The sequence below is a fragment of the Neomonachus schauinslandi genome, chromosome 2 (genome assembly GCF_002201575.2).
Source record: "Neomonachus schauinslandi chromosome 2, ASM220157v2, whole genome shotgun sequence".
Classification (NCBI taxonomy): Eukaryota; Metazoa; Chordata; class Mammalia; order Carnivora; family Phocidae; genus Neomonachus; species Neomonachus schauinslandi.
The window spans coordinates 132,806,685-132,831,494 of NC_058404.1; the positions used below are offsets into that span (position 1 = coordinate 132,806,685).

A 24,810-nucleotide genomic window follows, 5' to 3' on the forward strand; every position below is an offset into this window, starting at 1 on the left:
CGTAAGTGTAGAAAATCTGAATTAGGGGCGCCTGGGTGGCTCAGTCGTTAAGCATCTGCCTTCGGCTCAGGTCATGATCCCAGGGTCCTGGGATCGAGCCCCACATCGGGCTCCCTGCTCGGCGGGAAGCCTGCTTCTCCCTCTCCCACTCTCCCTGCTTGTGTTCCCTCTCGCTGTGTCTCTCTCTGTCAAATAAATAAAATCTTTAAAAAAAAGAAAATCTGAATTAAATTATAACCATTCGTCTGCTGTTAGTGGAGCATTTATAGTGAACAAAGCGCTGTGCCAGGCAGAAGGAGCATATCCCTACCCTCAGCTCACTCAGAAGGAGGTATTTCATATAGCCTAGAGGTTGAGTGACACAGCATAGCAGCTGGCCAAGGGAGCTGGGTTGGAATCCTCCTCTCTAGCTCACGAGCTGGAGACCCTGGAAAAATCACCCAGCTTTATTGAATCTTGGTTTCCTCATGCAAACCACAGTGGCTACTGGGTGGCGGGAGGTCTTCTATGCACTTGCATTTACCCGAAACTCAGAACAACTGCCTGAGATAGAGATGATTATCATCCCCAGATTTGTATCCCCATCTTATAGATAAGGATACTGAAGCTTAGAGAGGTTACATAATTTGTGCCAGGTCATACAGTTAGGAAATGAAGCCAGGACACAAACCCAAGCTGTGTGGCCTCAGAGCATGCAGATCTTACTGTTTATACGGCACTACCCCCAAATGGGAGCACAGTTTTGACTCGCCTCATATAGACTTGTGAGGATCAACTGAAAGCATGCATAAAAAACTGTTAACACAGTGTCTGACACATAATAAATGTACAATAAAGGTAGAAGTAGCAGTAGAACAGATTCAACACATGTATAAATAACCCGAATGCCAAGTCAAAAACAAATGCATAGCACCAGGGCGCCTGGGTGGCTCAGTCGTTAGGCGTCTGCCTTCCGCTCGGGTCCTGATCCCAGGGTCCTGGGATCGAGCCCCGCATTGGGTTCTCTGCTCGGCGGGAAGCCTGCTTCTCCCTCTCCCACTCCCCCTGCTTGTGTTTCCCTCTCTCGCTGTCTCTCTCTCTCTGTCAAAAAAATAAATAAAATCTTAAAAAAAAAAATGCGTAGCACCAGTCTATTTCATGAGAAAACTTCTTCTCATAGACCAGTCATTATACAGGGGGTTTTAGTAAGGAGTGGTGATGGAGAAATAATAGTCCATGAACTGCAACATCTCTTTTTTTTTTTTTTAGGATTTTATTTATTATTTATTTAACAGAGAGAGACACAGCGAGAGAGGGAACACAAGCCGGGGGAGTGGGAGAGGGAGAAACAGGCTTCCCGCCCAGCAGGGAGCCCGACGCAGGGAGCCCCACGCAGGGCTCGATCCCAGGACCCTGGATCATGACCTGAGCCGGAGGTAGACGCTTAATGACAGCCACCCAGGCGCCCCAACTGCAACATTTCTGAATCGGCATCCAAATGATCTATAATATGAATGAGTGATGCTTCATAGATACAGACGTTTCTGAAGGTCATTTAAAGAAAGTTGAAAGTATCTGAGTTACCCCGCTTCTATTAAAATTGAGACTGTATTCGTGAAAACGATTTCCAATTAAGCAATGTAAAAATGCGTCTGCTGCAATTATTCTCCCCTTCCTTTAACCCCCACCCCCCAATTTCCTTTAAGAAGAAACAACAGCGGAGTTTCTTTTCAAAGTCTTAAAATAAAAATCCCCAAAAAAGGGATCCTGCCTGCTTTTAGAGTTGTTTGAAAAAGGAAAAAAAAATGCCTAAAGAGCCACGTGCTTCTGTTCTGGCCAAGTTATTAGCCTCTGAGAACAAGAGCTAGAGGAGAGGACTGTTAACCCCCTCATCTCGGGCAGAATGAGCTCGTTCCCTGTTGGCTTGCACTGCCTGGAAAGCTTGCACCCTCAGAGAGGCCAGCCTGCCAGAGAACTGCAGGAATCTGCAACAAAAACGATGACAGCCTGAAATACACCCCGGTGCCAACCTCCACATTTGTCTGTCACCTCAGACCCTGACTAGTTGACAGAGCAGCAGAATTTCAACTCCAACAGACTCGAATGTGTTTCTGGGCAGAGAAGCAGAGCTAACGGGGGAAGAGATTTTTTAAAGAGTATTGCATATTTATCAAACTTTTATTTCCTGGCTGTGTGCAAAGAGGGGATTCAACTCCAATTTTGTATCAAGGCTCTGGGTCCAGTCACATCCCTGAAGGTAAATTTTAATAAGTTTACTGTATCATCAAATTGCATTTGTTATACTAATTTGCATGATCTGATGAAGATGTCTAATATTTTTTTCCTAGTACAAAGCCATTTATTTACCAAAAAAAAACAAAAACCCACAAACCTTTTGTGTGACTTAGAGAAAAGCTACTTAATAGGAAAGTTTAACTCTCATATTCATGTTTCCTTTTCTTCTCCAAGATTAAACAGTAAGTAGTAATAAATGATGGTTTTTAATGTAGACCAAGAACATAAATGTAGAACTGTTGTTGGCCAGATTAACATTCAGATCTTGGTGAAGTCTGAATCCGGAAATGGGTTTTTTAGAAATATTTTATTAAATATATTAAAGAAATCATAAGGGATGTAATTTTTCTTTTAACTTTCAAATCAAAGCATTTTCCATGTTTAAATTACCTGAAATTATTTCATCACCACCATTGTCCCAGTCTGTACTACCTAACATCAATGTAGAAATGGAACATTTTGCTTTTCCAAAAGGTAGGAAAATGCCTATACTACTATTATCTTTGATTATTTTTTAGTCATTATGACTATTAATCCTTTCCTAACTCTGTTTTATACTTTCATGACTAATTGTCTCTTGTCTCCTTCTACCATTTTTTAAGATGCACCCACATAAAATTTCTCTAATTTCTAATGATGTCTTATTTGGGGAGGGAAAGGGGTGGGAGGGGAACCAAAGAGCTAAAGAGATTATGGTAACTCCTCTAGTGTAAGGTACCATCATTTCTGGCTCTACTAAAATAAAAAACAGTAATGCAAGTCATGCTCACTCATTCCTCCTAGGTATTAGAGGTCCCCCTGCAGGAGAATACCATGCTTTCAACTGCAGATTGATGCTGTTGATACTCTAACCAAGGGGTACTGCGGAAAGAGTATCTCTTTTGCACTGCCTTTAATCTGCAAAGAGGTTAAGTATGTCACCTTGGCATTGTATCTGAGCTTTCCTCTGGCCCACGGCCTAAGTACACTGACTAGAAATGTTCACTCAATCCTACTCAGCAGAAACCTTTTTTCTTTTTTTTTTAATTCTCCCCTTTCTGTTGGATACCAACTTTTTTTCAGTTCAGAGCTTATTCACCTAAACTTTGATGGTAATGGCTATTGCTAACTATGACTATTTTTAAAAAAAGATACCCCTCTTAGGAAAGATTAAGTTTATATTTCTGTTCATTCAACAAGATCTAGCAAAGCAAAGCAATCTATTTCATCCACTTATCGTCCAGTCAACTAATGCTACTTCCCACATTTTTGAAAACAATATGTACACGTTATTAATGACTCTTGTCCTTTTTTTCTTTTACGGGATATCTGTACAGCCATTCAGCAATTACTAAGGCTTCCTTTCCAGGTCTTTTGGGATTCAATCCCCAATCTTTCTCATGTGCAGCTCCACTTATCAACTACGTAAAAAGACAGTGATGATAGAAAGGAAATGAATGGCGATGTTTCTAGACAAGGCCCGAACATTATTCATTTCATTTCCTCTTGACAGCTTGTCATTTTTATTCCATTAATTTGTAACAGTATACAAGCATTGCTATTTAAGTTTAGCACAATGTCCAGAACATGTTAGGGATCTTTTTCCACGAAGAAGAACAAAAACAACTGCTGTTGAAAGACTTCAGGTGCCCTTTTCCTTCACATATCCTTCTGGAACAACCTTCAGTGAAGGAGAAAGGAGCCCCATAAATCCAGAAGAACTTTCCCAATAGGACTGGCAGTCCAAGAAATGCCCAGCTAAGCTGGGGTCTGGTTCATACAGGCCCGCAGGGCATCTTCCACCAAAGGCTCAGCTTGCAATAGTAGTACCAGCTGGGGCTAGCCTGGCTTTTGTCTTGGGCATCAAAAGATGGACAGAACTCTGGGGAACAGAATGTGTGGTCTTGACTGATTGTAGGGAGATGGTGGAATAAAGTGGGTAAGATCAGGGGCTCTGGAAACATACAGACCTGGTTTATATCTGGGCTTTACTAGGCTCTGTGACTTGGGGCAAATGACTCTTTGAACCTCAGTCCCCTCATTTGTGGAAGTGAGGATCATAAAATTAGTTGCCACCGCAGAGATCTGTGGTGATATTAAGTCAAGAAAACAGCTAGGCCTGGTGCATATGAAGTAATCAATCAATCATAGTTAATATGAAAACACTACCCTACCTATAAGTCCCAACTAGAACTCTGTAAGAAGGGAATTTCCTATAGGTTTTCCCTCAAGGTCTCTTAGTTTACCCATCTATTAAGCAAGTAGTGGTAATAATACCCACAAATGCAGTTGTTGTAGGAATTAAATGAGATTTTTTAAAATACCAAGTATAACACCTGGCAGAGGGGCATGCCATGAGAAAGTATTCGGTTATGCACTTGAAATTATTTTTCTGCTAACAAAATTGGGGATCAAGAAGGAAATATTCTTTGAATTGTCTTCTTTTACCCAAAGAAATGGAAAAATAAATCTGATTTTACTGTATTCCCCGGGGCGGGGAGGGGGGGGAGAGGGCGGGGGCTCAACATGACGTATTTATTACCGTGAGTCTTTTACTCCTTTATCAATTAGTTGCTTCTTAATGGCCAAGTCAAGTGAAACCAAAGGAAGTTTTCTGTTTCAGATTGCCATTAAGAGAGAGAGACGAAATGCTGCTTTGCAGCCAGTTCTGTTTTATTGGCCTAGTTGGACAGGGGAGAAGGCCCCCAACATTTCTCCTTTCTTATCTTTTCTAAAGGAAAGAATAGGGGTTTTGACTTGCTCTGGGGGTATTTTTTTTCCTTTCTAACTGAAATTCAAATGAAAGGGTTTGGGTTTTGTTTCTTGTTTTTGTAAACCTCTCCCCTACGCTCCTCGCATTGAAATGTCAGCTGCTTTTTCTGGCTACATGTAGCAGGAGCAGCCTGTCGTCATAGCAATGAAAGGGTATAGAGAGACTGGAGTTTCATGACCCACTCTGTGAAATCACTCTTAGTCGGCTCTAGAATCCTTCTTTAGAAATGAAGTCTCCAGCCCTGGCTTGTTTCCTTCCTATTATGCAACCAACTTGTGTACACCAATTGCAGTAGCAAAATGTTTCCTTTAGAGATTCAATGAATAGGTGCTAAGAAAATGAACAAGAAAGCTACTAAAACAGTGACCAGTTTCCTCTGGAGTGCAGGGGAAAAACAACTGGGAAGGCAAAAGAAGAAAGATAGAAATAACCTCCCTTCATAGCACATACTGCACAGCCTGGAATAAATCCATTTTCCAAGTTCCCACTGGCTGCTCCCATCTTCCCGATGCACCACAGTAGAGTGGTTATCCAGGGGGATCCTGGGGCAGGCTGCCTGGGCTCACATCTTGGCACTCTCTAGTCTTACCTTATCCCACTTCTTGCCTCTGTCTTCTCATCTGTAAAACAGAGATGATAATAGTCATAAAACTGTTGTGGGAATTTAATGAGATAGTGTCTGTAAGGCTCTTATTCCAATGTCTGACCAGTGGTCAAGGTTGACTATTAGGCTTGCAAGGCCTCAGTTTCCCCTACTTGTTAAATGAGGATAACAGCTAATTCATAAGATTGTTGTAGGGTTAACTGAAATAATGGGTGTACGTGCTCAGTAAGTAGTAGTTCTTTTAATACTTTTCATCGTTTATGTCTAACTCTGATGGGAATAGCTTTTTTTAAACTTGGAATTTCCCAATGAGTAAACTGTAATGAATACAGCCCTCAGAATTATCATCGTATAAATGTGAACCATTGAATTGCTGAAGAGGAAAAAAAAAAGAAAGAAGGGTTTTTTTACATTTATAAAGAATAAAGAAAATTCTCATCTTGATTAACAATAGAGTAAAAGGTTATTAAAACATCTTATCTTTCATTAAGATGCTTTATATTAAATTTTCTGTTTTAGTTTCTCCAGTGTTGTTCATGTCATGCAATTATGAAAATAAGTAATCTTATGTCTCAGACAACTCAAGTATTCAATGTTCTGTACCATGAGAAATGCCAGAGGTGCTGCAGGACTGAGGATGGAGAGGGGCTGTGCTCTGGTGGCTCTTACTGTGTAGTTAGGGAGACTGTCCTTCAACAAATCATCACATTAATAAAAAGTGCTTATGCCCAAACACAAGGTGACCTCAAATACAAAGCCATCTTTATTTTTCTAATGAAAAGATCCTCAGCCAAAGTCTTTGGCCAACCTAAATGCACAAATGGATAGTATATTGTAATGTATACTTAGGATGCCTAAGATCTACTCACTGAATCCACTCTAATTTTCTAATACAGACTAGTGCATCATCAGTCCTCTGCAGGTTGTTTATAACACACTTCTGAAAAATCTGTCAATGCTGCAAATTGGATCCCCAAGCATAAATTCTCTTTCTATGGTAATGATCTCTATGTATTAATTACTTTATTGCTTTTCCCAGCCCTCTTTCAAGTGATGTAGGAAAGATGTTAGGGTTCGAAGCCGACGGCCAAGAAAGAATTCTTGAGACGTCTTTGGTACAAAGAGGCGATTTTATGAAAGCACGGGGACAGGACCTTTGGCAGAAAGAGCTGCAGTGGGCTCATGAGGAGTGACTGATTATGTGCTTTCAGGTTGGGAGGGGGTTAGGGATAGCACAAGCCTCCAAGGTATTTTGAAAACAAGGTTTCCAGGACCTTGAGGGGGCCAGCTATTGTTAGGAAGAGGTCATTTATTACTGTTTAGTAAAAACAAAATCTCAGTCATGAGTCCCTTCAGATGTGTATCGGTGGGTCATATATGCTTGGGGGATGATTGCCAACAGATATCTTGGGGGGTAGAGATAAAGGAAGTTTACAAAGGAATTTTTTTAAGTTAAAGTAGACTTATAGGATCCTGGGGGGTCGGACTAAGATTGCCTTTTGCTCTTAGCAAAGTATTAACCTCAAGGCAGCTGAGTCCCTAGAGGAATGTCACTCTGCCTGTTTCAAGGACTTGTCAATGGGCTGTAGGTAGTAAGGAAATTTAATTTCTCTTTTGCCTTTGTTTCCCACATCAGAAGGACTTATTTGAAACCACTTGAGTCTATAAAGTGTGGTTCTCTAAAACTGCAGTTCCAACACTTGCAATAATGAAATCATACCTCAAGAATAATTACCACATCTGCTTGAAATATCTTTATCTCCTTTTTTATTGTCAAGATGACCGCCTTAAGCATGACAAAAATAAGCATTGCTTGAGATCCTTTCAGGCTGTTTTCCTGAAATGGTACTTTGTTGTTCAAAATGAAAGTCATTGAGACAGTGGTCTTTAATGTGAGAGATCTCGGAAGCGCTAAAATATAAGGCAAGTCTCTCCTTTTCATAGCATAATTCTGGGGGTGAAAAATTCACGGTGTATTTGAATATGTAGTATGTATAATTATATGCTGAAATAAGCATTAAGAGGGCGCCTGGGTGGCTCAGTTGGTTAAGCGACTGCCTTCGGCTCAGGTCATGATCCTGGAGTCCCAGGATCGAGTCCCGCATCGGGCTCCCTGCTCGGCGGGGAGTCTGCTTCTCCCTCTGACCCTCCTCCCTCTCATGCTCTCTGTCTCTCATTCTCTCTCTCTCAAATAAATAAAAAAAATAATAAAATCTTTAAAAAAAAATTCTGAAATAAGCATTAAGAGGACAAAATACCTTTGTTCTAAGAAAGTATGTAAGGAGCCTGACCCCTGCCGAATGTCAGTGACCACTTTCCCTGATCTGAAGCTAAATCGATATTACTCTCTGGTGTCTCTGTGTGTGCTTATGTGCATGTGTGTGTGTGTGTTGGGTGGTGGTGGTTGGGGTGAATGGGAGCTGGCGAGAGAATTCTGAATGTGACACCTTGTGCAAAGACCCTGTAGCAAGTGGGATCATGGGCTATTTGAGGAACAGAGAGAAGGCCAGCTCCTGGGAGAGCAAAGAGCAGGGCAACAGGAGATGGAAATCCTAAGCAACTCTCCCCATGATGCCCTTTTGCCTGAGCACTAAGTGTTTTTATCCTCTGCTTGATTCATATTTAATGTGTATCTTTACCGTCTCTGTCAAATTCTGGTTAGACTCAATGCCCCAACTGGCATTAACCATGTTTATCCGTCACTCGGCCCCACGTGGTAGTAGGTTGGATTGGGAAGAATGACAGCCAGTTGAAGGTCAGAGTCCAGAAAATCTGTATCATTCACAGGGCTAGGACACCTTGATGTAGATGGTGACTCAGCAGAGAACTCAAAATAGAAGGGCATCTTTTTTGTAATCCTTCAGATAACTGTAATGTCAAGCTACAGAGCTCTCCCAAGAGACTCATTAATACCTTAAAAGCCCTGAAGCATCAGTGTTAACTCTGGATCAGGTGACCATATGCGTATGTCAGCTGAAATGACTGAAGGGTGACTGAAGGTTTCCTCTCTAATAACAAAGCCTTTGGCTATCTTGTAAAGACAGGGTGAAGGAAAATGGTCTGTTTGAGTTTGATTATGAAAATCCTAGGATAATCATTTTGTTTACTACATTTCCCTGAAAGGAAAATTTTCCATAGTTATAATAATTACTAAAAATAGCAGCCTACAGGGCGCCTGGGTGGCTCAGTTGGCTAAGCGACTGCCTTCGGCTCAGGTCATGATCCTGGAGTCCCTGGATCGAGTCCCGCATCGGGCTCCCTGCTCGGCAGGGAGTCTGCTTCTCCCTCTGACCCTCCCCGCTCTCATGTGCTTGCTCTCTCTCTCAAATAAATAAATAAAATCTTTAAAAAAAAAAAATAGCCTACAGTCTTCCTCTGACATAAATGAGTTTAGAAGCATGGATGTACATGGTCTAAGAAACAATATGCCAATAGTAAGAAGAAAAGTGAAATAAGGAAAGGTCAAAGCAAACCTCTCTTTTTTCTAGGATATATGGGGTGTCTTTCTCAGTTTGTTGGACTTTAGACGAGGTAAGATGAACAGATCAATAGTCATAATCTGCCCTGAAAACCAAAAATGTTAAAGGAAGGTTTGTTTCGTTTCCTTGGCCTAGAAGGGAGGGGGAAGGACTTGTAAGTTTGGCTGAAGCTGCCTGCGAAGGAAGGAGCCTCTAGGGGGAGGCTCCAGGCAACATGAGGGAAATTCACTTCAAATGATAACTGCCAGCACGAAAGTTTCCAAGGAGTTATTTACGTGGCCAACAGAAGAGACAGAAAAGAATGGACTCCAAGCCTGTTCCTTCCTTTGAGGAATGGATAGCTATGTTTACGCTAGTTCAGTGGTCAGCCCGCTTGTTAATGCTTAAGAGAAAAGAAAAGGGAGATAAAAAGAGAGAAGAGGTGTATGGTGACACCAGGAGTGCCCAGTGGGGAGAGATGGTTAGAACAGCTCGATTTAAGCCGCAAGAGAACATGCAGAACTTCAAGAATACAATTTAGCTTTTTAAGTTTAAATTTAAATTAGTGTTTCAAATGAAACAATTGAACGAATGTCCTACGAAACTGAAAAGAAATCAAGTACAAAAGTCTACTGTGACCCCATCTTACTCTAATTTGAACTTCCTAGAAAATATCCTAGAAACTGAAATGCAACCAATCACAAATAAACTCAAAATGAATCAAGAGTACCCAAAATATATTCTGGTAGTTTGTGGAAGCTCACTCCTAAATCTAGATGGAGAATGACATTCTAGGGATTGCCAAACTTTAGGCTCCCTTCCCTTCTCTAAGAGATAGAAATTTCTGGACATCAGGGGATAGACCAAGAGTCAGAGGGTTCCATTCAGAAATATTGCCTACCAAAGCAGCATCCAAGCCATATTTAGGTATCACACGCACTGCTTTTCCACCCTCCATCTAAAGGACAAGACACTGGTCGTAGAGGCCAGAGCTCACATAGCTCCATCAATCAGGGGCGGCTGACACACGCATCGCCTATTTTTCCTGTGCCTTTGGTCCAATCCCTTTGGGCTCAGCTGGGCTACTTTCCCAGCTAGAGGAAAGGATATCCAGGTCCTTTTCCTTGTTTTTCCAGAGACAGAGCTTGTAGACCTGCTGAGAAATCTAATTACAACCTCCTTTCATGCTAAAATCCAATTACAACCTCTCCTAGGGTGAAAGCCAATCTTTTTGATACAAAAGGAAGCCAAACAAAGAGGCTTCAAGCAGGGGGTGTGCCTGTGTTCTGCCTTCTCTTAGGCAACTATTCAGAAAGGTTGCAGTGACCTTCTCTTGCCTTGAGTAGGAATGGCGGTCATAATCTGTTATGACTCCCGTCCTCATAAGAAGGAAAAAAAAATTTTTTTTTTAAAGATTTTATTTATTTATTTGACAGAGAGAGACATAGTGAGAGAGGGAACACAAGCAGGGGGAGTGGGAGAGGGAGAAGCAGGCCTCCCGCGGGGCAGGGAGCCTGATGTGGGGCTCGATCCCAGCACCCTGGGATCATGACCTGAGCCGAAGGCAGACGCTTAACAACTGAGCCACCCAGGTGCCCCCGGAAAAATATTTTTATATCGATGCCGGAGTTCCTGGGGATTTTCTCAAGCATCCATTAGTTGGGTAAAGCAAATTTTAAGGCCCTCTCCACACACACATTTTTGATTCAGCAAGATGACTTTTTTTTATTGAATTTGGAATATTTTAAACAAGAAAAAAGTGAGTTATTAAATCCAGTATCCTCCTATAATCTGTTCCTGCCATCTTCAGTGTCCTATCCCACCCTTTCAGCTACCTGTTCACTTGAGGATAATGAGAAGAAACTGCAGTGCTGCTGGAAGAAGGGTCACCCCAAATTCCTGAAACCTAAATAAGATTAACAGAGACAGTTCTCAAAATAGTCATTTATGGAAATACATATTTTCCAAGTACCTGGCATAAGTCTGTAATTGCTGAAACAATAAAATCCTAACCACGTTCTAATCAAATATCTATCACTACTACATAATTACTAGTCACAGACTATGTATAAAATCCAGATTTGCAGCTTCTCCCCCCCCAAAAATGGGCAAAATGTTTAGAAGGAGAATCCCGTTATCTATCAGGTTTTTAATTAGATATGAGTGGAGCAATGGTTTTTTTATAGGATAAAAATTACCCTAGGCTCAAATCAAAGTGCTACAGCCATAAAGTTAATATAAATATATGAACAAGGATAAGATCCACCATTTAATGACTCTCAAATACCTCCAAAAGCAAAACATTTTTACTACGCTTGACTCAACTTCAGAACCTAATCATCTATATAATATGATAGGGAGCCAGTAGCAAGGATGACTGAGATTTACACAAGTCAGAAGAATTGACCTTGACTGTAAGTCAATGAAAACCTGTAACTAGTTTTAAGACACCGTGTTTGCTCAGATCTTCATGTTCTCTTAGCCCTCTGGAATCATTTTTTAGCTCTCAAGCCATTAGTTCAGAGGGTTCCCTCAACCTTTTATTGGGAACCAAAAAACTTTGAGCTAACTCTAAATCCATGTAGCATTCTGTTGGAATTCAGGAGAATTAAAACACAAATGCTGAACCCCAAATGTCCTCTTTCCCTCTCTTTTTCTTCCCAGATCCCAATGTCAGTACATAACAGTAGCCTTTGAGGACCTCATAGTAGAGTGCAGGTTAAGCTCTTTCCGGGAAACTTTTCAGTAATTTCCTAAAATACAGGTAGAGGAAGATACTAGAAGTTTTTGTTTTAAACTGGGAAAACTTTTGGTTTCAACCTTGGTACTCCCAATGATCTTGCATTTAAGAGCTTCTTAGATAGGTATGGGGGCTTTAGCCACTAATAAAAACAGCTGATTGATGTCTCCTTGTAATCTGAAAACAATTGAAAGTGATTGATTTCAAAAGCAAATATTTTCTTATAATTTGAAAAATACTCTGGGTAGGAAAGTAGAAGGTTACTATAGTCTGAGCTCTGGATATGATTAACTTCTTTTCTTTTCCCAAAAGGTGACAGACAAAAATTAGCCCATGCTTATTCTATGTTTGGTTTTTTTGTTGTTTTATTTTTCCCAAATCCTCTGTATTTGGATGGTGGCCATAATAAGGTCTGAGGTTGTAATCATGGCTGGAAGTAGCTGACTCACCTCACATTCCCAGCACCTTGATAACAGGGCTAATATCTCTAGAGATCCATAGCATAGTTATTGAGTGTAGTATGTACATTTTAGTGCCATGAAACTATCAAAAATAGTCATTGTCCAAAAAGAATTAACAGCAGATTCCCTTATACACCATTATTCATCCAAAAGACAATTTTGTTTCAATGTGGCTAATTAGACTACTCTTTTTTAAATCTTTTTTTTTTTTAAAGATTTTATTTATTTGAGAGAGAGAATGAGATAGAGAGAGAGCATGAGAGGGGGAGGGTCAGAGGGAGAAGCAGACTCCCTGCTGAGCAGGGAGCCCGATGCGGGACTCGATCCCGGGACTCCAGGATCATGACCCGAGCTGAAGGCAGTCGCTTAACCAACTGAGCCACCCAGGCGCCCTAGACTACTCTTTTTTTTAAAAAAAAGATTTTATTTATTTATTTGGCAGAGAGAGAGCAGGAGAGCACAAGCAGTGGGAGGGGCAGAGGGAGAGGGAGAAGCAGGCCCCCTGTTGAGCAGGGAGCCCAATGCCGGGCTCAATCCCAGGACCCTGGGATCATGACCCGAGCAGAAGGCAGTCGCCCAACCAACTGAGCCACCCAGGCGCCCCTAGACTACTCTTGATGAGGCAAATTTCTGCATGTTTTGGGACTAACTACCCAAAAACAGTGATTTTAGAACAGAGGTTTACAGTCTGTAGTCAGACTGAGCTAATGAGTTGGATTTCCTCTGGCATAGAAAAAGACTGCAAAATGGAGGAAAAAAGAACAGAGAGACTAATTTACTTCCTAAGGTTCCAGATTAATCCTGGTGTCATAACATTCTAGAGATTGTATGAAAAGCAAAATGGGAGAGTACTTTAAAGTGAAAAAAAAGCCGGTTCTAACACAAAATACTCCCAGAGCTACTTGCCCATATTTCTTTCTAAAACTCTTCAGTTCACTCTTCAAATCTTATGATTATAGCAGCAAAATCATCTTTATTGAGTGCTAATCACATTTGAATACCTTGTAGCTTTGGATTCTCTCCAAAGATGAGGACTGCTATGTTCCATTTAAAAAGAAAAATGTGCCTCAGCTAAGGCACTGCAGAGGAGGAAAAACTTTTTCCTCTACCCACTCATGTTCAGTGTTTGGGGCCTGCAAATTAAACTCACAAAAGACAGGTTAACAGGAGAAAAAGGTTTATCTGTATGCACCCAGGAGCTGGCTCCTTAAAGAGTTAAAGTTTAAGGCTTATACACCTAACTTAGTAAGGAAAAGGAATGAGTGGGGGAAGAAACAGCTTCTATGAAAGGACAAAAGTTTTCTTTAGGAAAGACAAATGGGTTTTTAGAACAAACTGGAGATAAGAGAGTTTGTGAAAATGTGTGATTATACAAGTATAAGTGGTCTTTCTTCTTTGGAGCCATAAAACTCTCCTGGAGAGGAATTTATGGTAGGTTTACTGTTGGCTCTCTCCCGGGAGTAGAAGCCACCCTGAGGAGGGAATTTATGGCATTTTTCATTTCTCAAAAGGTCCTGCTTTTAGTCAGATAAGGGAAGCTCCAAGAAGGCTTCTTTCTGCATCTGTTGAATCTCAGATGCCCTCAGCTTTCAATAATCTTCATACCAACTGAAGGGTTCCAAGTGGGTCCCCACAGCAACTATTAGACAGACTTGAAACAGGCAGCACCGGGGAGCAGGAGACAGCTTCATTGGCAGAGGATCTGAAAATATTCAAACCCATGAATCCTAACTTTTGAATCAAGTGGTTTTTGGTCAAGGTTCCAGACATGATAGATCCCAGGCGGAAAAATTGAATTTGGGGATTTGAGAGAATGTCTTAAGGGATTCTTTGTCAAGGTGTGGGCAGGGTATAGAGAAGCACAAGGGGTTCTGAGAACAGGCTGGTAAGAACTAAGTTTGTACATGCCAGGGAAGGGAGCATTTTCTAAACTCAGCCAGAAAATGCTGCATAGAGAGGGTCACTGAAGGGAGCTATGACCTTCACGAGAGGGGCATAGTCACAGAGAGGGAGCTGAGAAAATGTATTCCCTGATTTTGCACTCCTCCTTCCCTCACATTTCTCCTGCAGTGCACCCCACCAGCTGAACCCAACAGAAAGCATCAGGCAAGAGAACTGGAAGATGTAATTCACACAGGTTCTGGGAAAGCTCAGGTTGGAGAAGGCTTGGAGAGTGGATATGGTGTGGATCTGGAAGAGCAGATGGAAGGTTTCTAGATATTTAGTTGGAGGGGAATCTTTTCCCAGTGTGGGAGAGATAGAATTAACAGCTGTAGACCAGCTGTGTCCTCTTCTTGCTTGAATGAATCTTCTGGAGCTTCCCCTTGGAAGGCATAAATATGCCCAGGTTTTTCACCCTATTTTCAAAGAACTTCTCAAACCTCAGCCATAAAATTCATTAGGGTTATTGTATCTGCTGCTTTCAGAGAAGGCAGGTAATGTGTAACATTGCACCATTGGGAAAAGCCATTGTTCTCCCTGCTTAATGTGTTGGCTCTCACCAAGGCATATGAGAGGCTTCAACCATGTGCTGAATCCTGGAGGGACTTATGCCTGGAGTGAGTCCTTTCATTAGTGGTTCTCACAAGAACTACTCATCAAAGCCCACCATTGTTCCTCAGCAGATCCCAACACCATGAGAATGAGGCTACTTGGAACTGTTCTTAGGTATGATTTGCTGTTTTCTTAATCCTGGAAGAGAACTACCCCCAATGAATAGTTCTTGGTACATTCACAGAGCTGAAAGCACTTGAAATTCCTCTCCCAACTAGCAGCGCTTAACAACCGACTTTGTTAACAAAAGAGAGACAATTTCCATTGAATCCAAAGAGGCTTTCTATTGTGCTGGTTGAGTTTAACTAATAAGGGAAATTCAAATAAGAATAGTCAGAGCAGAAAGCCAAGAATCTGACATTCAGGGGAAAGAAATTTCAGGGAAGTAGGGAATGAAATAAATTGGGGGAGTGGGGCGTAGAGAAAAGAGCTAAAGGCAGAGAGAGAATAGGAGTAATAGATCTGATCTTATCGTGGGCTAGGCTACAAAAGGTGAATTGTCATGCCATTAACAACATGAAGCAAATCAGTCAGGTTGTTTGTTTTTTTAAAAATTTATTTGACAGAGAGAGACACAGCGAGAGAGGGAACACAAGCAGGGGGAGTGGGAGAGGGAGAAGCAGTCTTCCCGCCGAGCAGGGAGCTCGACTCGGGGCTCGATCCCAGGACCCTGGGACCATGACCTGAGCCGAAGGCAGACGCTTAACGACTGAGCCACCCAGGCGCCCCTCATTCAGGTATTATTAAGTCCTGCAACATGACAAATGCCACAGGCCTTCAAGGGAGCCGTACTCAGGAGTAGATTCAGAATTTGTGAACCAAAAGTTTACTGTATGTATGGGGCCTTCTTTTTTTATATAAAAAATAAAAATTAGGTACAGGGCTTTGTAAGGATCCCGTTCAAGTGAAGAGCTCTAAAGCTTAAGCTTCTTAGCTTTGTAGTACATCCACCTCTGGCTATATTCACGTGTCTGTTACCCCAAAGAATATGCAAAAAGAATCAATGTAAATACAAGAAAACTCTGCATGCACAGAGAAAGAGGAAATAAAAGGACAGATATCATAATGATGGGGTTTTGGAATATAGGTGAGGTTCAGTAGGGTGAGGTCCGGAGCCAACAAACAAGAAGGAATTCTTGGGTGCAAAATGGTGGTTTATTAAAGCACTGGGACAGGACCTGTGGGCAGAAAGAGCTGCTGTACCACGGTTGTGAAGGGTGGCTAATTATATACTATGGGGTTGGGGGAGGTAAGGCAAAGGGAGGTTTTCAAAAGAACTTTGATATGCTAAAGAGGACCTACAAGATACTAGAGGCCTTGCCATTGTCAAATTAAGGTTTTTTTCCTTCTAGCAAGGCATTAACATGAATATAGTTAGGAGCTTCCTGGAGGAACTTTACACTCTGCCCGCTTCAAATATCTGTTAATGAGCTGCAAGTTATAAGGACATTTAATTGTATCTACGTTTCCTTCTGGAAGCTAGGCCTTTGATAGAAATGCTTTGTTCTTGGAGATTGCTAAAACATTTGTAAACTGAGGGAGACTTTAGTCTTGCAGGATTGTAATCTCTATAAGTTAACTATTTGTTTTTTCTTTCCTTAGCTTTAGGGCCGCCAGGAGTGCATGAGGAATGTCACAGATATGGGGCAGGGGTTGGGGGGTGTCAGCTTCTGCTTTGTCCTCACCTTGCCTTCTGTTCCCTCATCAATAATATGATTGAGCAAAGAAAAATAAATATAGCCAAAATAATTTTTCACACTGCACCACTCTCCAATAGCTCCAAAAGCAAAGCGTTTTTCCTATGCTTGATTCAATATGATAGGAACCGGTGGGATCATAGTCAGAGATTTACAAGTCAGAAGAATTGACCTTGTCTATAGGTCAGTGAAAACCTGTAACTGGTTTTAAAACACTATGTTTGCAGGGTGCCTGGTTGGCTCACTCGGTGGAGCATATGACTCTTGATCTCGGTGTTGTGAGTTAGAGCCCCATGTTGGGTGTAGAGATTACCTAAAAATGAAATCTTAAAAAAACAAAAAAGACACCATGTTTGCTCAGGTATTCATGCTCCCTTAGCCTGTTAGAGCCATTTTTAACACAGGCAGTGTGGAAACTTTCAGAAGGGCTGGCAAACGCCTGAGGGAAAGAACAGAGCACTGCCTTCATGGGTCCCTCTTGTATAGAGTTGTGAAATGAGACCCAATGAGATTAGTGAGTGGTGAGTGGTACAATCAGATGAGGAGCTCCAGGAGGAATGATGAAGAGGTGTGGAAACATGGCTATCGTACAGTCTTGCCTAAGATAAGCCTGTGGGATCCTCTAAATATAAAGTAATCCTTCAATTACACGTTATAGAAGAGGGAGAATGTACTAATTTCTCCCAAGCTGGAGAGAGAGAGAAATCTATGAGAATGTCCCTGAAAAACAATTCCTTTTGAAATCGTGCATGTTCCTCATTCATGACGGGGCACAGTGGCACAGAACTCTGGAGGCTCACTGGATGGATACTCTATGAAGTGGAGGTGAGGCGACAGGTAGGAATACACGGATGGTTCATAGGTGAAGTGCTTAGCATAGGACTTGGCATATAGTAAAATCTCAAAAAATATAAGCCATTATATTACCTATTATATATAACAGTTAATGATAAAAACCTACTTTTTCAATAAAACTATAATTGGGTGAACATAAGTCAAAATTCCAAAGCTTCTTATGAGCTAAACTCTAGAGTCCTAGAATATCACTTCTACCTCAATCATTTGGTCAAGTAACTAAAGCCAGTCCAGATTTGAGTGGCAGAGAATTAGACCTCTCAATAGGAGGAGCAACAAAGAATTTACAGTTATCTTTACTGTCCTGTAATGTTTATGTGTGTTAAATAAGAAATGTTAGAAATTGTCTCAAGACAGCTACTCGTGCAAGTTAGAATAGAGTTGACATTCGTAGATGTTTGTTTCTTAAAGGGGAGACCTATTTCTGTCATGCCAAATGTTTCATCTGGATGTTTGTTTTGATGCAACATGGGCTGGCCAGTAGAAGAACTTCAGGCATTTAAAATTTCAAATCTTAGGTTTCCCCCAAAAGGCCATTCCTATAAAATGCAGTCTAGTTGTCATCTTTTAACATTCCAGATGAGGTTCTCCTGAAAGTTTGGTAACGAGACACTCTGTTTCTAACAGAAGGAAAAGGCTCTCCTCAAAGTTCCTTGCCATCTCTCACCTCTAACCTCTCTAGACCCATGAAAAGAAAGAGTGGTACAAAGGAAAGAAAGAACTTAAGAACGCAAAAGGGATGAATTAAAGTCTCTGTGAGGTATTAATTATTGGACTTATTAAGCCATTTTTGCTTTATGAATGTTTCAAGGAAATGATATCTTTCATTTCATTTTTACAGGTGCAATCACCAAATGACTATATGATCACATTTGAGTCTCAGAACAACCCTAGAAGATAAATAGGAGAGGTACTATAGTTTTTTCTGTTTTGTAGATGAAGAAACCAGTGACTTGACAAAAAGTCTCTTGGCTGGCAAAGGCAGCTCAGTTCTGGAACTCAGATCTTTCAACTCGGTACCAAGTGTTCTTTCAGCCATGCCAATGCCTCTGAATAGATTCATACATTTGGGCGAAAAAACATGATCTAATTTCACATCAACTCTCCATATTTAAGTCCTCAAGACTAATAACTTTGTATTCAAAAATTTGTCTCATTTCTGGATTTTTCACAAGAGTTTTATTTGTTCTTTTTACAAAAAGAACAATCTGCATTTTGTAGAAGACACACACCAAATTTAAATGTCTCAAAATATATGACTTTTTACTTATCCAAGATTAAATGGTATTCATCATGCTAATAAGGACATCATGGGTTTCATTTTCAAAGTACTTTGCAAGCATCAGCTAATTAAGCCTCCCTGTCATCTTCAGTATGACAGTTGTTTTCAAAATATCTCTCATTTCCCAGGAAAGTTCTCCACTCTGTCTTATTTATACAAATCAGCACATTTGTTCAGTTCTTAAAATAAGCTAAAGGCTGTGAAATTATTTTGATCAGTGTATGGCAAATACGATTAGCTCAGTGAGGCAAAAATGCCCAGTGACTGGTCTAAAGGACAAAGTGGAACACAGCACGAGAACTCAAGGCCTTCTACATTCTGAATACTAGATTGTTCCACAAGGTCTAGTCTTTAAAAGTATAATACAGTCATCTGCTTTATAAGTGAAAATTCAAGGTGTTTTCCCACTTGGGTGATTCTAAATGACACAGTCATATTCTGTCTTTAAATTTTGTCTTTTATTTCAGGATGAAAATAAACATGAGACCCATAAAAAATAGTTCCATTCTGGACACAGTAAATAATCAGGGACCATACAGGAAATATTGGGTTGACTCTCAAAAAGCCTGCACGACAGGTCACCAGAGGTCATGTGACAAACCCTATACTTATTTCATGTCTTAGTATGTCTTCCCACGGGGCTATGCCAAGATTCTCAGCATTGTATTAGTTCCTTTGGGCTAAGGCCAATGTGAAAATACATCTTACCTGAGACTAGAAAGACAGTTATTCAGGAATATCCTTATCTCCTAAGTATGGATTAGATGCATGTAGAAAACTAGAATTTAAATGTGGGGAATAGAGGACAAGTCTGTTTGAGTTTGTTTGTTTGTTTGTTTTTTCAAAGATTTTATTTATTTATTCATGAGAGACAGAGAGAAAGAGAGAGGCAGAGGGAGAAGCAGGCTCCCAAGGAGCAGGGAGCCTGATATGGGACTCGATCCCAGGACCCTGGGATCATGACCTGAGCCGAAGGCAGACGCTGAACCATCTGAGCCACCCAGGCGCCCTGTTTGAGTTTGTTTTTAATGAGTGAACTAAATGTAAAAATGTTCCAGAACTAGGACTCCTGGGCAGCTTAAGATCATCAAGGAGAGGAAGACATGGAAGGATGGAGGGAAAAAAGTAAAGGAACACTAAAGATTCATTTTCTTTCTTTCTTTTTTTTTTAAGATTTTATTTTATTTATTTGAGAGAGAGAGAGAGCACAAGAGGGGGTAGGGTCAGAGGGAAAAGCACACTCCCCACTGAGCAGGGAGCGCGATGCGGGACTCGATCCCGGGACTCCAGGATCACGACCCGAGCCCAAGGCAGTCGCCCAACCAACTGAGCCACCCAGGTGCCCAAGATTTGTTTTCTTTATAACACACCTAATACAAGACATAAGACCGCAGTGATAATGTTGATGGGATGCACCAGGCCGAGTGATGGAAACAATAATCAATTACATGTGTGTGTTATTTCAGAGTTTGCAAAGAGCTTCTCCACCTCACTGGCTCCCTTTGACATTGCAAGGAATTGTTATTTGCATTCTATACATGAAGTTTGGAGAGATAAAGTAATTTGCTCAAAGTAATATTTAGTACTTGGCAGAGCCAGGGCCCGAAGCCAGAATCTCTCATTTTTAGTCTGTAGCCTGTTCTGAAGCCATGAGAGAATTTTGGATTCTGAGTCCAAAGCACTGCATTCTAATCCTTGCTCACCTCTTAAGCCTGCACATTTAGCCAAGTAATTTAGATTCTTCAGGCTTCCATTTCTTTACAGTCAAATGTTGTCTACCTGTTTTCCTTATTGGATCAAATGAGACCGTATACAAGAGAGTATTTTATAACTGTGAAATGTTATATAAATGTAAAAAGGGGAATAGCTAAGTGCAACTTAATGAATTCCTGGGGTCTTGCCTCAACATATCCTTATTATTAAGCTTTCCTCCCTTCTGTCTAAAAGAACAAAGAATTCTCTTCTCTTCAAAGTTAAACCTTCCACCTGTGCTTTAATATTAGACCAGCAAATGTTTATCAAGATTCTATCACCTTACTTCAATTTCATCATCATTGTACAGATAAACAACTGAGAGTCAAAAAAGCTAAATAATTTATCCAATATTATGCAAATTAAGTAGTAGAGCCCAGAAGTCCTGAATCAGAGCTTTTGCAATATTGCCTTCACAGTGACTCAGGCAACTTCTCTGTTTTACTATTTCACTTATCTATTAAATGCATAACAGTCTACCCCAAAATTAAATTGCTTAAAACCAATCCCCTTATTTGCACATGATTCTGCAATCGGAACGGGACTCACGTGGGTGGTTCTTCTGGTGATTTTTGTCTGGAGTCACTCATGTGGCTCCAGCAAGCTGAGAGCTCAGCTGGGGCTGAACCATCCCAGATAGTCTTTCATCTTCCAGAGTTCTATGTGGCCACTTATCATTTAGCGGTCCAAACTAGTCTCTAGTCCAGATTTTCTTACAATACGGTGAATGGCTTTCATAGGAAGACAAATCCCAATATGCAAGTGCTTACTGAGCTTCTGCTGGCATCATGCTTGATAATGTCCCATTAGCCAAAACAAGTCGTAAGACCGAGGCCAAAGTCACAAAGCATAAAGCCCAAAAGTTGTAGTTCACTATCATTGTTTACTGCATCTCCTCTCTCTCTCCCTTAATCTTCTCACTCATTATTTATGCTTTCCCTTCAGCATAGAAAATACTTTAATGACCACATTTAAATACAAATAAAAATTTCCTGTGATCACACATTCCCCTTTAACTACCATCTTACCTTTTGTTCGTAGTCAGCCATCTTGAGTGGTCTACATTCGTTGTCTTCATTCCTTCTTCTACTCCCCAGTCACTGCAGACTGGCCTACACCAACAGTATTGCACCAAACCTAGTCTCCCTCAACTCCAATAACCTCTGTATTTCCAAAGGCAATGGATAATTCACTGACCTTGTTTACTTTGACCTCTCTGTGACATTTAACACTTTTTTTTTCTTATGTGACTCCTTTCTCTCATCCTTTGTATCTTTAGCTTTTCTCATCCTCTAATGGCACCAAATGGTCTTCACTCACCAGGGTTGTGGCTCCTGCTCTCTGCCCTACTCACTGTATGGCTTCTCATGCTAATAGCATCCAAATCTAAATCTTTAGCCCCAAACTCTACACTTACCCCCAGACCTATTTATCCAAGTATGTCTCTACTCAAATGCAATGAATTTAAAACTGATTCACCATCTTTCTTCTAAAACCATATCTTCCTGTTATAATCCCTTATCTTGGTGATGAATGCCTCCATTTACCCAGCTGCCCAAATTAGAAATGAGATAACCCAAGACTCTTCCTTTTCTTCTTCCCACAGTATCCAATTGGTCTTATCTGTTCTAACTTTAAATAGTTCTCAGAACATTTATCCAGTGGTAAATGTTTAACAACCAGCTTTAGGCAGGATGGGGTGGGGCTAGTGGGGTTGTTGGGTAGCATTATCTAATTTCAAATGCCTTTTATCCCTATTTCTGTTGCATAATGTACACATCACATTATATTAAATCATTGATGTACTTGACTTCCTCCTTTTTAACTCTTCAGACAGGAGCTATGTAGCCCTGTGCTTAGGTAGTATCTAGTAAGCACTTAATAAATGCATAAAAGAGTGAAGGAGTGACGCACACCCTGGCCAACTTGACACATGTTTCTTCTTGATCCATTCAGCTGCATTCGATTTACGAAAACAAAGGGAATTATGTGAGATCCTATGATCCAGTTAAAGGGAAATTTCTTTTCTCAAATTTAATTAGCTATGCATATTGCTATAAAAACTAAAATCAAAGGAAATTAGTCTTGAAACCCATAATTCTTTGATGATTCTTGCTTCCTCTTTATGTTGCTACCATTTATAAGAAAATGTGTTAACAGTCTCTTAGCCTAATTTCATTGTTATTTGTGATGAATGTAGGAAAGACTCCTGAAGTTAAAGAGAACTTTGGTAAATGGGTAGGCAAAGAGACTGTAAATGTTCCACTGGAAAATTATTTTGATCTCACAGCAAAACTTATATTATTTTCTGAGGCTTTGAGTTGTTTATTCAAGAATTACCATTTGACTTTTATGGAAGAAGAAATTAAAAAAGGATAAAAATGTATTGAGTACCTCCTAAATATCAGGCATTTTTACAACTATTATTTCTTCTAATCTCCACAAAACTGATTTAGATATTGTATTAGTCAAGGTTTTCCAGACAAAGATAGATGGAGGGTTGGGGGGGAAGAGATGGAAAGAGAGATTGATTTATTATAAGGAATTGGCTTATGAAGTTATGCATGCTGATAACTTCCATGATCTGCCTTCGGCAAGCTAGAGACCCAGGAAATATGTTGGTCTTACATAACTCTCCAGCCCCTAGTCCAAAGGTCTGAGCACCACAAAGACTGATGGAATATGTCCCAGTCTGAGGGCAGGAGAAGACTAATGTCCCAGCTCAAACAGTGAGACTGAGAGAACAAATTCTCCCTTACTCCACCTTCTTGTTCTAGTCACACCCTCAACAGATTAGATGAAGCCCACCCACACTGGGAAGACCAATCTGCTTTACACCACAGTCTACCAATTCAGATTCTAATCTCTCCTGGAAACATCCTCACGGGCGTACCCAGTAATAATGTTTAACCAGATATCTGGGCATCCTGCAGCCCAGTCAAGTTGTCACATAAAATTAACCATCACAGATGTTATCCTCATTCTAGATGGGGTATCTGAGGCTCACAGGGTTAGATAATTTGCCAAAGATTACATAGACGGCAACTGCTGGACCAAATTCAAATACATGTCTTTCTAACCCCAAAGCACCAATCTCCTCCTAAACTAGTAGTTCTCAGTCAGGGCAATGTTCTCCTGCAGGGGATACTTGGCAATATCTGGAAACATTTTTGGTTGTCATAACTGGTTGGGGATGAGGGGCTTGCTATAAAATCCAATGGGTAGAAGTCAGGGATGCTGCTAAACATCCTACATGCATAAGAATGCTAAACATCCTACATACTACAAAGAATTACCCACCCCAGAATGTTCATAATACCAAGATAAAGAAACCCTGCACTAAATTATACTATTTTGTATTTTTACAGTTTCCTACTGCTGGTAGAATAGTAATAATATGCTGATCTAAAATATAAATGACTATAGTTCCTAACTCTAATAAATACTGGTTAAATGAGTGAATGCATGTTAAATTCTGAGTATAGAGGAAGGAAACTGCATTTTTCAATGACTTTTTACATTAGTATTCACTAAGAGAATAAAATATTTTAAATTATCATCAATAATAGAGATAGGAAATAGGTACCACTTATGTGCTTAAAGCATTAAATACCATAATATAAAATGTTTCATTTTGATACAATAAAATCATACAATATATTTAGTTTAAGGAAAAAAGATAGCAGCAGTTTGTGGTTCATGAGATTTATAGAATTATCTCCAGTTTTACAACTATAACATATTAGAGCTAAAGGATCATCAAGGTCATCTGCTTCATTGTTCATCACTTGAAAAAACTGTATCTAGGAAAGGGTAAGTGACATACCCAAGGTGAAGAAGGACAGTATTGGAGCCAGAATTCAGCTCTCCTGAGAGTTATATGTTTTTTTTTTTTCATTCCAAGGTATTTTTCAATATCCCTGAAGTGTTAGAACTTGGGGTGTGGGGTGTTGGTACTATTTTTATTTAAACATGTACTTCATTCAAAGGAAATTGAATTTCTCTGTTCTGGCCTTGTTTAGACTATAAAAAGCATCATTGAAAGGGATTTTTTTTTTAAAGATTTTATTTATTTATTTGAGAGAGAGAGAATGAGAGACAGAGAGCACGAGAGGGAAGAGGGTCAGAGGGAGAAGCAGACCCCTTGCTGAGCAGAGAGCCCGATGCGGGACTCGATCCCAGGACTCCAGGATCATGACCTGAGCCGAAGGCAGTCGTTTAACCAACTGAGCCACCCAGGCACCCTGAAAGGGATTTTTTATATCAAATAACCCAACGAACATTCTATGATAAGATTTCTTTTCCTCAACATAGAAAAATGTATTTGTGGGGCGCCTGGGTGGCTCAGTCGTTAAGCGTCTGCCTTTGGCCCAGGTCATGGT

General features: G+C 40.5%; 1 protein-coding gene across 2 annotated transcripts in view; it reads left to right on the forward strand.

Annotated features, from left to right (window-relative positions):
- Window positions 1–1,856: 1,856 nt before the first annotated feature.
- Window positions 1,857–24,810, forward strand: part of SPARCL1 (SPARC like 1) — a 52,946-nt gene continuing 29,992 nt past the window's right edge. Inside the window, exon 1 of one of the 2 annotated variants that reach the window (XM_021702446.1) lies at window positions 1,857–2,236. The gene's annotated coding sequence lies outside the window, so the exon portion shown is untranslated. Of the gene's footprint in view, window positions 2,237–18,242; window positions 18,305–24,810 lie in introns of those variants that run through there. The other variant, XM_021702447.1, reaches the window with a different exon arrangement.